General features: G+C 36.2%; 1 long non-coding RNA gene across 2 annotated transcripts; it reads left to right on the forward strand.

The window, feature by feature from the left end:
- The first annotated feature begins 6601 nt into the window (after window positions 1–6601).
- Window positions 6602–10505, forward strand: LOC145479109 (uncharacterized). 2 transcript variants are annotated; one of them, XR_014048384.1, is made up of 2 exons: window positions 6602–7542; window positions 10062–10505. It is a non-coding gene; the product is annotated as an uncharacterized LOC145479109 (long non-coding RNA). The 2 variants fall into 2 exon arrangements; XR_014048383.1 differs by having other exon boundaries at window positions 6712–7194.
- The last annotated feature ends 2213 nt before the right edge of the window (window positions 10506–12718 follow it).

Here is a 12718-nt window from a genome sequence, read left to right on the forward strand (position 1 = left end):
TAACACCAAGCATTCACTAATGTTTCATTAACGCGTCTCACTGCAGCATAATGGTAACTCACCTTTCTTGCAACATCAGTCTCTTGGATTTCTGCGATCGTCGTATACTCTTGTTTTCGTTGCGATGTCAAGTTCGACCGAACAAAGTGATCATCCTCTCCGTTGTCAGGTTCTAGAATAGCGCTAAACCAGAGGCCGCTTTTGAGCAGGCTTATGAATGATTTAGATACGTCAATGCTACTAGAAGCAACCGAATCACCATTTCCTAGATATCCGTTAATGCTTTCAAACACATTACGCCTGAGGTCCAACAGACTTTCCAAGTAATTTAACGGAAGTCTTCCAATGCCGTTTAAAACAAGGCGATTGCCCCTCTGAAGGGTATTTAAGGACTCCCACCGAAAGAGAGTTCTCATGTTCATCAAGATTTCCTCTTTGCTCTTCGACGTGTTATGTGCCAAACTTGCAAGATCTTCGGCAAGTGGGAAAATCTGGCAAAGCACTTCAAATAGGTCACCCATGGTATAGAATTTTTGTACGGTACCGTCTTCCTGCGCAATCTGTTTTGGGGTTATTCTTTTGGTGCGGTTCAACTTAAGCAAAAGCAACATAGTACTTGGTTGGGTTAATCCAACGACACAATCTATGACTTTAAGTATTTGTGTTAGAGAAAGCAATTGTGGATGACGGTTTGGTGAAACTCCTGTGCTACTTTCGTCGTCGAAGCATCGATTCCACGGTTTTCGCGTAGGTTGGGAAGGAGCCCGTTGTAGACTTGAAACCTTAGACTTTGGTATTCTCTGTTTGTTGCATTCTTGTGGATAACTCTTTTCTGACGGGACTAACAAGGAAAAAAACACAGATCACTTTTAACTACTTGACATGAGTTGAGTTGGAAAAAAATTGAACAAGTAAGATAGAAATCAAAACGGACTGATAACGGCTGCCAGATACGCTCAGTTGTAAAAGCAAGCGACTTCTCTCGTTATCCAGGCTGTAAGGTGCATCAGTGTTAAACATATACGTGAACATGTCACTGTGTAAATGTGTTTCCTTAACCGTACTTGCGAAATAAAATTTGAAGTATGTTTAAGAGTAATGCAAATAAAATATCAGAAATTGTTAAAAGAAGAAGCATTTGTTAGCGCTTTTTTAAGAGCTTAATGACTTGCGGCCACTGGATTTGATCTATTATTCCATGTCCGAAAAATATGGTAAATTGATCGTCCTCCCTTATCCGGCAATTTTTGTTATTTCTTTATCTACTTATCCCGGACTCATTCATTTACAAAATAAAATCAGCGAGATTTAGCCGATTATTTCATGGCTGTTTTAATCAAATAATTTTTCCACTCGTGCTTGTTGGATGCGAGATGGTTATTGCTAGTCCGTTGCTACGCTCCTCGTTGACTATGTATCATCTCTCAGACAACGCACTCTCGTGGAGAAGATGAAAGGGGCGTAGCCAGGATTTTTAAAAGGAGCGCGGGGGGGGGGGGGATCACATTGTGTCAAAGTGAGGGTACACACCAGATTGTCATGTCGTTTTCGCCACCTGTTGTTTGCTTAAAAAAAGCTTACAAAAGGGGGGTCACAGGCACCCCAGGACCTCGCCCCCCCCCCCCTACCTACGCTCCCGAGATATGATTCACACGGTAATGCGGTAAATAGAGTTTGAAAGGGGTATTTCCTAACCCACAGAAATTATAAAGTTTATAGTGCAGTGAATACTTAGTAGACAATAATTACCAAGCCGTCTCTTGTTTTTTCAATGAAATTTAACATCAGCTTATCAAATCCCTTATTTTGCACATGGCGAATAAAGCAGGTAAAGCATATCGTACCAGGCCAATTTGTAACACTGTTTATTCCACAACACATGTTGATCACTTCATTACCTGAATCTTGATCTCTGGCAGGAGAGGTTTGCAGAGATATACTAGTCTTTTCTTCTGGAGTGATTGCTAAAAGGTTTTTAGCTGAGGAAACAGTAAAAAGAGGACAGAAAACTTACTCTTCTCTAGTTGGTTGACTGGTTCTTCCAAAACGTCAGTACGTTTCAAATTTCCACGAAATATAAGTAAAGATATCAAATTAAGATTACCAGTTTTAATCTAAGGAACAGTTCAGCATCTTAAAGTGCAGAGGGAAGCTAGCTGGAATGCTTGATTTACGAGATGCTGCTAATCAAAGAAAAAACACAAGAGCGGACTCTATATTCGGGCAAGAGTGTTAAGTTAACTGACATTGTTGTTCATTTTTCTTGACTCCTTAACACCTAAGTAGTATGTATCTGAACTGAACGACTTAAATCTGCGTTTGATCATGGCGATAAGATGACGCCGAAAGGTCATGTTACAGCGTTTATTTTATTATTTTTTTGTTTATTTTTAACGTTATCGCCTAAATTCGCCTTTGTATGTGATTGAAACACTTGGTACTAAAGGAGCTAGTTCCTTCTGCTCCAGCGCTGTAACTGAAAACACAGGGCAGAAACATCAATCATAATACGTTTCACGTCCTGCATTACACATTTTCAGGAAAAATGATGTCCATTAATCTCACCTACAGAAACTCTGCGACTGAATCGTCTGCTTATAGAGACAGCAAGAAAAGGTCCTTCCTTTTTGCAATCGAAGAATAACTGATATCTTTAAAAAAAATACCAAAAATTTGCGGAGTCCACCAACCTTCTTCATTATTTAATCAATGTATAAAGGCATCAAAGTACAAAGAAAGATCACTTCAAATAGTGTCACACGTGAACACATTGGTTGCCTGTATCATATCGGATCGTGTTTAAACGTCTTCTTTTTGTCTACAAATCATTGAATAGTCTCTGCCCACAATATCTAACAGAACTCCTGGAACAACGGAAATCAACTAGGTCTCTTCGCTCGAACTTTCAAGACCTGCTAATGCAGCCAATTTGTAAAACCAAAACATACGGTGATAGAGCTTTTTCTGTACGCGCTCCGAAGATTTGGAACACTGTTCCTTTGGAAATACATCGATCCAGTATAGTTTTATTATTTACGAAAAATAGTCAAGAACTTCCTTTTTACTAATTTTATTAAGAGTAACTCTTTATCATATTCTTAGGTATTTTCCTAGTTATTATTTTTTTTTCGGTATTTAAGTTTCTTAGAGTAAAATTGTAGTTTTTAGGGATAGTTTTGTAAAGCGCCTCGGGCAAATAATGGATGTGTGCGCTATATAAATGAACTATTATTATTGTTATTATTATTATTATTATTATTATTATTACTATTATTATAATAATGTTTATTAGTGGCTTATAAAAAATTACAACTGTAAAAATTCTTAGGACAATATATATGTCAGGGAAATACTAACTTACAAACGAATTACTATTGTTATTATTATTATTATTATTATCATTACTATTATTATTATTATTACTATTATAATTATTACTATTACTATTACTATTACTATTACTATTATTATTATTATTATTATTATTATCATTACTATCATTATTATTATTAAAAAAAAAAATTATTACTATTATTATTATTTATTATTGTAGAGTGAAAGCTTTCCCTCCAAGCTAGAAATACAAAGGCTTGTACACCCTAACCAAAAGAACACCTTTACTTATTGGTGAAAGTAAAATATAGAGTAGGCAATAAAAATAAGGTAAGAAATTGTAAGCGACTAGTATTGCAAGGAATGTAAATAGTGTACTTTAAATCGAGTATTGCAATGTTTGTGGTGTAAATAACGTAATTGTTTAAAGCAATTATGTAAGTGTGTGTTGAATGAATAAAAAATATAATAATACAAAAAAAAAGAACACTTTTTGAATCTACACGTTATAATATGTGCTGATTATAAACCATTTCTGCACTTTGCTGTGATAACCCAGGCACCGTAGCCTACTGCTGTTGAGTACACTGACTTAGCTACCAGAGTTTTTAATTGTATTTGCAAATAGGCCTCTATACTGTCTGATTTGATTTCTGTTGCATACTGAGACCATTTCAGAAAAAAGCTTGATAATTACTTCACAAAGTGATGTACTTAATTCCCTACTTTGTCGTATTTTGACATCCTCTGTGCTCCAGTCGTCCTCTACTTCAGCCTAAATAACAGAGACAGATAAATGTTAACCCTTTGACGCCCAAGTGGCCATATACGGCCACTTAATGGTGGTGCTCTTTGTACCACTTGTGACGTCATCAATTTAAATGTCACCAGATTTTCTTGATGAGCAGATAGTAGTACTAGGCTAGGCCTTTCCGCACAATGGTCAGGTTTAGATATCGACGACATTCCGACGTCGCAAATCGAAAACCAACGTTATCAGTTTTGGTGCATAAACGGTGGTAAAATGGTCCACTACGCCTATGATTGATCAAGGTCCATTTCTAGGCTTCGCCCGTAATTAACATCCAACTTTTCACGGCAGCCAGAAAGAACATACAACGCAAAAGGTAGCCAGTGTAAAAGGGCCGAGAAAAACAGAAAAGAAAGGGGGCAACAAACAAAATTGAGAACGGTTAATGGCAAAATTTTGGCTTATGCGCATGCCCGGAATTGAAATTTTGCTAAATTTTGTGCCTGATCCTCAAAAAATCTCTCCTTTTAGTAAAAAAAAAAAAAAAAGCTTTCTTAGCAAAACTTAGGGTTATTTAGCGTCATGGCAGCTAAAAACCTGACTCAACGGTTAAAAACGGTACTTTTTGGCTAAAGTTTGGTATCCAAAGAGTTAAGGCAACCGTCATAATATTGACACCAGAGTGCTCTGGTTAGTGTTAATTCAGCTTACAACTTCAATGTCAGTGTTCATGGAATTTTCCGGGAATGAACACCTTTATTTAACCCCAGTTATCCCATCGGGGCGTGGAGTGGGGAACAAAATGCCCGCGCTGATTTCAGTCGTATCTAACTAAAACAGAATTAAAGCTATAATCGTCAAACATTATGACCTTTCCTAAAAATTGTCAGGGAGCATTTGGGCACATCAAATGCTTGGTCTCGTAGCGACGTTTCTATGGCAAACGTGTTTTCAAAGGTTAATTTATCTGTATTCATTCAAATTTGGATTTTATGCCGATTTTATTCCAAATTCTTCTCATATTTTTTCTGATTTTTCTAAATCAATTTTGGAGCTGTTCTAACAGATTTGAAAAAGTTTTGAAATCCAGGATGGTGTTCTTTGACGTCATTATTCACACACGCTAATGACTCAGTGAAATAAACAAGATTGGACACTATTCACAACATATAAGTTTGATCATTAGTGAGTTTATACTAGTTTGGTCATTAGTGAGTGTATACTAGAAAAACGAGGGATGGGAGGGTGGTCCCAAATTCCCCCCCCCCCCCGCCCTTAAGGATCAGGAGCAAAATAAAGGGACAGGTTAAATAGGGTTAAGTTCCACCTTGTTGAATTACAGTTAACTGCGAAACAACTCATCTGATATTGACCTTACCACTGGAAAAGTTGAAAATTTACATGGACATGTCAATTGTAATTTACACTATGTAAATCTTGATTTACATTCTTTGTAAATTACAATTTACATGTTAGGGTTTTGTAAAATAAAATTACAGGAAATTTACAGCTTTTAGTACAGCATGTAAATGTTCTGTAAATAGTGATTTACATTGTCTTTGTCGACAATGATCATTTGAAGAACATGTAAAAACTGGTAAAATATTTTACGCACTTTTACAGTATCTGGCTTTGTAAAAAACATGTAAATTGCTTTGCTAAACCATGTGAGGAACGTGTAAATAATTCAAGCGAATGCTGTAAAAAGTCTGGAAATGTTATGTTTGTAACCCTGTAAAAACCATGTAAATGAAAAAGGGGGGCCTGTAAGAAACATGTAAAAACCATGTAAATGAAAAAGGGGGGCCTGTAAGAAACATGTAAAAACCATGTAAATGAAAAAAGGGGGGCTGTAAGAAACATGTAAAAGCATGTAAATGAAAAAAGGGGGCCTGTAAGAAACATGTAAAAAGCATGTAAATGAAAAAAGGGGGCCTGTAAGAAACATGTAAAAAGCATGTAAATGAAAAAAGGGGGCCTGTAAGAAACATGTAAAAACGATGTAAATGAAAGAAAGGGAGCCTGTAAGAAACACGTAAAAACCATGTAAATGGAAAATCTAGAAGTTGCACGGGTGCGACACCGCACTAACGAAGCTGTCTTCTTGTGAACTTTCCGCGCATCCACAACGACAAAATAAAACTAGAATTGTTACTGCACATGCAGGCGTCCCAAGCTTACGTCTCTAGAAAAGAGAAAAATTAATTCTCGGACACGTACGTATTTATTCATGAAGGACCATGAAAGCGTCACGTGTTGTGTGAGTTCAAGACGGAAAGAGCCCTGGTGACCGAGTTTGAACTGACGCGGAGTTAGGTTAGGCAGGGAACCATAAGGAACACCCAACGACCGTTTCCTCTCAAATGCTTTTCAACGCTGTTTTAGGCTATCTGGTGTACTTTCAAAGCTCTGTAGGTTAATTTTAGGTTGCGCAAAAAAAATTGATCTGTTCGGTTATTCTAGAGGAGCTTGAGTATTCTCGAACTTATTAGGGCTTTTTTGTCCATTTCCCGAAAACGTTAGGTCTTATCGCCTTCCCAAAAATGATAGCTGACTTTTTTTCGGTACCCAAAATGACATTTTTAACAATCCGAAAACAACAAACATTAAACTTCTCATATCGCCAAAGTTCGAGGTCACAGTTGTGCCCCTGAACCGCTGAGAATGAACGAAATATCATCGATTTAGAGCGTTAAATATTCCGAAACATGCACATTCTACAAGTAAGATTAATACAACTAAGTCTGCCCTTGCATGTTCACTGTTTCTTTGTTTTTTGTTTTGTTTTGTTTTGTTTTGTTTTGGTGATTTCTACCGTTTTGTACTTTCATTGCCATCACTGTTATCCCAGTCCCTTTATAAGAGCATATCAGCCTTGTGATTGCCCGATCTCCAACAAGCAGGAATCAGCGGTCTTCATGTTAGGTACCAGGTTCTCTCGGTTCTCCCGCCATGTTTGGCAGTTCGTTGGAACTTGCATCGAACTCGAGCTCTGTTTTAGCGGGCCAAAATCCACTCTACCTTCGCTTCGTCACCGTGCACGGTTTCAAGGCAAAGTTTACCGTTACCCAGAAGTTGAAGATAGCGATTACAGGCAACAAAAACAACAGGTAAGCAAGTTTTGCATAAATTGAACGAGCAGAGTAAAGTAACGTCAAGATACGTATACATTTCGTTTTGCCTTTGGTTGTGAATGTGTCATTATCAAGGAGAAGTTACACTGCTTGTGGAATCGACTTTGGTGATGTTTACCTGCAGTACATAAAGAGCTTTATTATCTGTTATTATCTGTTCTCGATAACTGAGCATGAGCATGCGACATTTGTTATTGGCTTATATGCACCTCATGATTCTTTCTGATGCATGCTCTTGTAAGGTTATGTTGCCCTCTGATGTGAATGCTAGTAAGCTAAAATGTAATGTGCCATCTTCAGCAGAGAAATTTCTCTTATGCTAGAGTAAGTATTCTGAAGTTACTCAAGTGTCTACAGTTGTACCTACATGCAAGTTACAATATGCTGTTATACACAACTGTACATGGACATTGCACCCACTGGTGCTGATACTGTAGTAAGTTAAATGTTGTGGTATTTTCTTTCACAAAAAAAACACTATGATACTTTATGAAGAGGTATACATGTACCTCAAACTGTCGTGAAAACTACACAGGACTTGAAAAAAAGGAAGAGTAACTTGCCCAGGCAGGAAAATCTACTTGTCTTGAATGACACAGTATAGTCAATCGATTATTTCATAACAATCAATAGAAATTAGTCAATGATATCAGAAATCAATAAAAGGATTCGTCATGAGTCATCGATTGTGATCAAATTTTCAATAAGCATTATCAATTTTGCTGATACTAGCTTATCTTTTAAGCAACATTTAATAAGAAAGAAATGAACAAAAGATTTAAAGTGAAATATGAAATCATGAATACAACTGCATAAAAACATAACATTGTATCTCGTAAACAGAATATTTTGCTGGCATACATGTATCAGGGACTATGTTTTGGGGGTTTTTGGTAGTGCCTTTGAAATCTACGTAAAAAAAGTTACAATCAAACACTGTGTTGAGGGACAATTTTTCTACAGTTTAGGTGAACTAACAAAGAGAGACCAACTTTCAATTGATTCTCTAATGACTGATAAATTTGGTAAAATCAAACTGATAACTTGAAACTTTTCTAGCATGTGAGTACGAATTTCTTTCAATTGATTGATAGCACTGATAACACTTACATTAATTTCAATTTATTGATTTATATCAATTTATGGATCAATTTCAATCGATTACCTTACCCTGGGATGACCAGAGAGCACTTTAGAGCCCTGTCACAGCTGTACATTTTACTTGTACGAAATTGGGCTCATACCAAATACATGTAGGTTTCATGTGTCATGCATCTGTTCATGCATCTGTAGCAGGGCAGGAAAAAAAATTGTAAGTCACTTGCCCAGTGGGCCAGTCAATTTCAGTTTTCACTTGCCCCACTTAAATATTAGTTGCCAGTATGGTGGCCAGTAAGGAAATCAGAGGACAAATGCGAATGAAGTACACTCGGATTCCAAACTAATTCTTGCCTTCAACCTAATAATTAACTAATCTTTAGGTGTTAAGTTTTGAAATGGAATGACTGGAAATTATCATTTATCAAGCTGGCATTTTTAGTCAGACTCACAAGACTACTGACGCTACATTGTAATTTCACTTGCCCACTGGGCCACTGAACTTCTATTTTTGCTTGCCCAAGAGCAAAATTTACTTGGCTGAGGAAATCAGACCTGGGTTTTTTCCTGCCTTGAGTAGATCACAGATAACATCAAAATGTGGTAAAAACAAAAAATAGTCACATAAGCCATTACTAGAGTGTGTCACAGAATCTGTGAATTTTTCAGGTGTGTGTCACTGATGTTTTTACCACATTTTGATGTCTTCTGTGATCTATTACTGAACAGATGCACAACAACATAGAATCTGTCTGCTTCGTAATACATAACAAAGAAACAAAAACAAACTTTTATGACATCATCTGTACCTTTGTCCACCAATAGAGCATAAGTGCACGTAAGAAACAATCAAATTGTGCCTGCAAATAACTTGACTTATTATTTAAACATTGTTTGATAGGAGTTTGATTTATTGTCCATGATTATTACAATGTAGGAGATAGTGAACATTGAATAGTTACTGCCATGGATTTTGAGTTTAGTTCTTCTACATCCTCTGACATTCAGTGCCTTCCAATCGGAGATGCAAATTTTTTGTCACACAGTAGCTACAGATGTAGATGTATGATCTGTTTGATTGATGAATATTCAGGGCTCAAAATAATGGCCGGTCAACGGGCAATGTCTGGCCAGAATGGTGACTTGACCGGCCAAAAACTTCACTCGCCGGTCATGTTGACCAGTCATGTCATGTTGAGACGGTCACGTTGTTCATTCTTGAATAAACAATCAAATCCTCAACTGTAAATCTGAGAGTTTTTATCTCTTTTTTATCATGACCTCTAATGAAAACATACACCAATGGATACATGTATCTGTTCAAACGGCTAAAGACCATTCGCTTGCTGTTTGTCATGCGTTCAAGATCGATAGGAATGCCATTCGAGCGACTGGGGTTAAATCTGTTCAGAAAAATATTAAGCCAATCTTTAAACGGTCTAGCAGTGACTGGAACAAACAAACTATATTTGTGGGTTTAATTTAGCTCACATTACGTGTACTTGATTTTTTCGTAAATATCTTGACCAGTCAGAAATGAGACGTGACCGAGCTAAAATTACTTTGGCCGGTTAACATGACTGGCTACAGTCCGATTTCAAATGTCACAGTATAAATTGGAATGATAAGAAACAAAATAATAACTCCAGTGTAAAATTCGCTGATTGATATCATACACAGAATTTGCTGATTCATACTCAGACATAACTTATCTTATTTAACGAAATGTTTTATGTTACTTGTAGGATGAAGTAAAATTGAGAGTGGTCAATACATGCATACTCCTTGGCATTGATGCTTGATCAGGAAAAAATCAGCCACTGAGAAGTCTACAGTACCTATGACTCTATAAGGGGTCCGAGGTCCATTTCTTGAAGGCCCTGGAAACTTTTTGGGCCCATAAAGCCATCTTTAATTGAGCTGTGTCTAAAAACTAAGAGCTGTATATGCCTGAAACTTCTTGTGTGAAGGAAACCTCTGTTCATATTGAGAATAAGCGAATAAAACAGCTCTGTAAGCATAAGATTTCAGATTTTGGTATGGCTTTCTGGGTGCGAAAACTTTTTGGGACCTTCAAGAAATGGGCCCCTGGTGCATTACAGTCTAACATGGTGACCTTCAACACTTTCTGGCATAAATTCAACCACTTTAAACATTATTTTTAATGCTTTGAAGTATCACCTACACTGTACCTGCATTAGTGAATTAGCATTAAATTTAAATATCTTAGATTGCTAGGTTGATACTTATTGTTCAATACAGCAGCTATAAGATTTCATCATAAAAAGCAAAGGCTATGTTTACATACATGTAGTACCAGAACAATAATTTATTAACTTATGATGTGTTATGGGAACTATGGTACTAGATAGGCCTTTCAATTTCAACAGGTCCCTATGAATTTTTTTTTTTTACAATACAGTTTTTTTTTTTATCACAAAAAGAAAAAGTAAAATTTTGAATATTGTTTACAGTGAATGTTTTGTCAGGGGTCCAAAATGTTTGTCCTGTTTGGATTCTGTACAGTTTTGGAAAAAGAAGGAAACTGTGACTTTGTAAACATAGCCTAAAAGATGTCAGAAGCCTTGTTTTATGTTATGCAATGTAGTATTCCTTTGGCATGAATGTTTTTATGATGAATTTAAAATGTCAATCTCTATCTTGGGGTAAATGTTTTTTCTCCCTATTTTCTGTTATTTCAAAAGAACAATTCACTCTATGAAAAAAGTTGATCAATATTTCACACTTACATTGCAGTAATTTTCATAATAAGGTAAAGGTAAAGTCTGCATATGAGCCACGTGGCTCAACAGACTGGAGCTTATCCCGCTTTCTGTAGCAGGAAGCGACTAGGACTATTTCTACTTCCCCTGGATGAGATGCCAGTCCATTGCAGGGTTACCCCACCATTAAATTCGCTGGTACCCACTTATACACCTGGGTGGAGAGGCACTGAGAGTAATGTGTGTTGCCCAGCAACACAACAGAATGTACCTGCCTAGGGCTTGAACCCAGACCGCTCGATCAGGAGTTGAGCTCACTACATGTAACTACGAGGCCATCGTGCCTCCCACATTTTTCATAATAATTATTAAGGCTAATTTAATCCTACATTAATTACTTAGTAAGAAAAAAACAGTTTATTCATTCATTTTATGACAAAGGTATTATCATTATGTTACATTTGACTTTGTGAATTTAGTATATATTTAAGACAGGTATCCATTTGCAAACAATTTTAATTTAGTAATACACCTAAATTGCAAAATTTTCACTCGTTGTAACTGACAACAGTATAGTTCTTAATCATTTTACTATTTATGAATTAAATAGAGTTGAATATGACATGGTTTTGCACAATCTTGAAAAGGTCTTGAATTTTAGTAGTCTTCTTGAACAGTGCTTGAATTCGGTTAAAGGAGCTCAGTCATGGTATTTTAAAATATTTTGGCCATGCACAAAATTACATTTAAGTCGTCTTGTTATGGATAGAAAGAAAAGAAAACATGTTTTATTTGTTGCAATGTGTACATTGTAAACCTTATTCATGGTATATAAAAACTATTTGAATTTTACTGAGTTTGTTCTGATTGCAATAAATTTCTGATTCTGTATAAATTTGCATGTTTTCTACTACTATAATTAAGGTCAACAGATTCGATTACAATGAAACAGCACATTCCATGTATTTTTCTTCAAGTTATTATTTACAAGTTATTTATCGTACAGGGTTTCTGCCTCCCTTTTTTGATTTACATGTTATTTACAGGCTCCCTTTTTACATTTCCAGGTTATTTCCAGGCTCCCTTTTTCGATTTACATGTTATTTACAGGCTCCCTTTTTCAATTTACAGGTTATTTGCAGGCTCCCTTTTTCAATTTCCAGGTTATTTACAGGCTCCCTTTTTCGATTTACATGTTATTTGCAGGTTCTCTTTTTCAATTTACAGGTTATTTACAGGCTCCCCTTTTCAATTTCCATGTTATTTGCAGGTTCCCTTTTTCGATTTCCATGTTATTTACAGGCTCTCTTTTTCCATTTACATGCTATTTACAGGCTCCCTTTTTCGATTTGCAAGTTATTTACAGGCTCCCTTTTTCGATTTACATGTTATTTACAGGCTCCCTTTTTCGATTTCCATGTTATTTACAGGCTCCCTTTTTCGATTTACATGTTATTTACAGGCTCCCTTTTACGAGTTACATGTTATTTACAGGCTCCCTGTTTCGATTTACATGTTCTTTATGGGCTCCTTTTTTGATTTCCATGTTATTTACAGACTCCCTTTTTCGATTTACACGTTATTTACAGGCTCCCTTTTTCGATTTACATGTTATTTACAGGCTCCTGTTTTCATTTTCCATGTTATTTACAGCCTCCCTTTTTTATTTACATGTTGTT

This window comes from Orbicella franksi, chromosome 2 (genome assembly GCF_964199315.1).
Source record: "Orbicella franksi chromosome 2, jaOrbFran1.1, whole genome shotgun sequence".
Taxonomy (NCBI): Eukaryota; Metazoa; Cnidaria; class Anthozoa; order Scleractinia; family Merulinidae; genus Orbicella; species Orbicella franksi.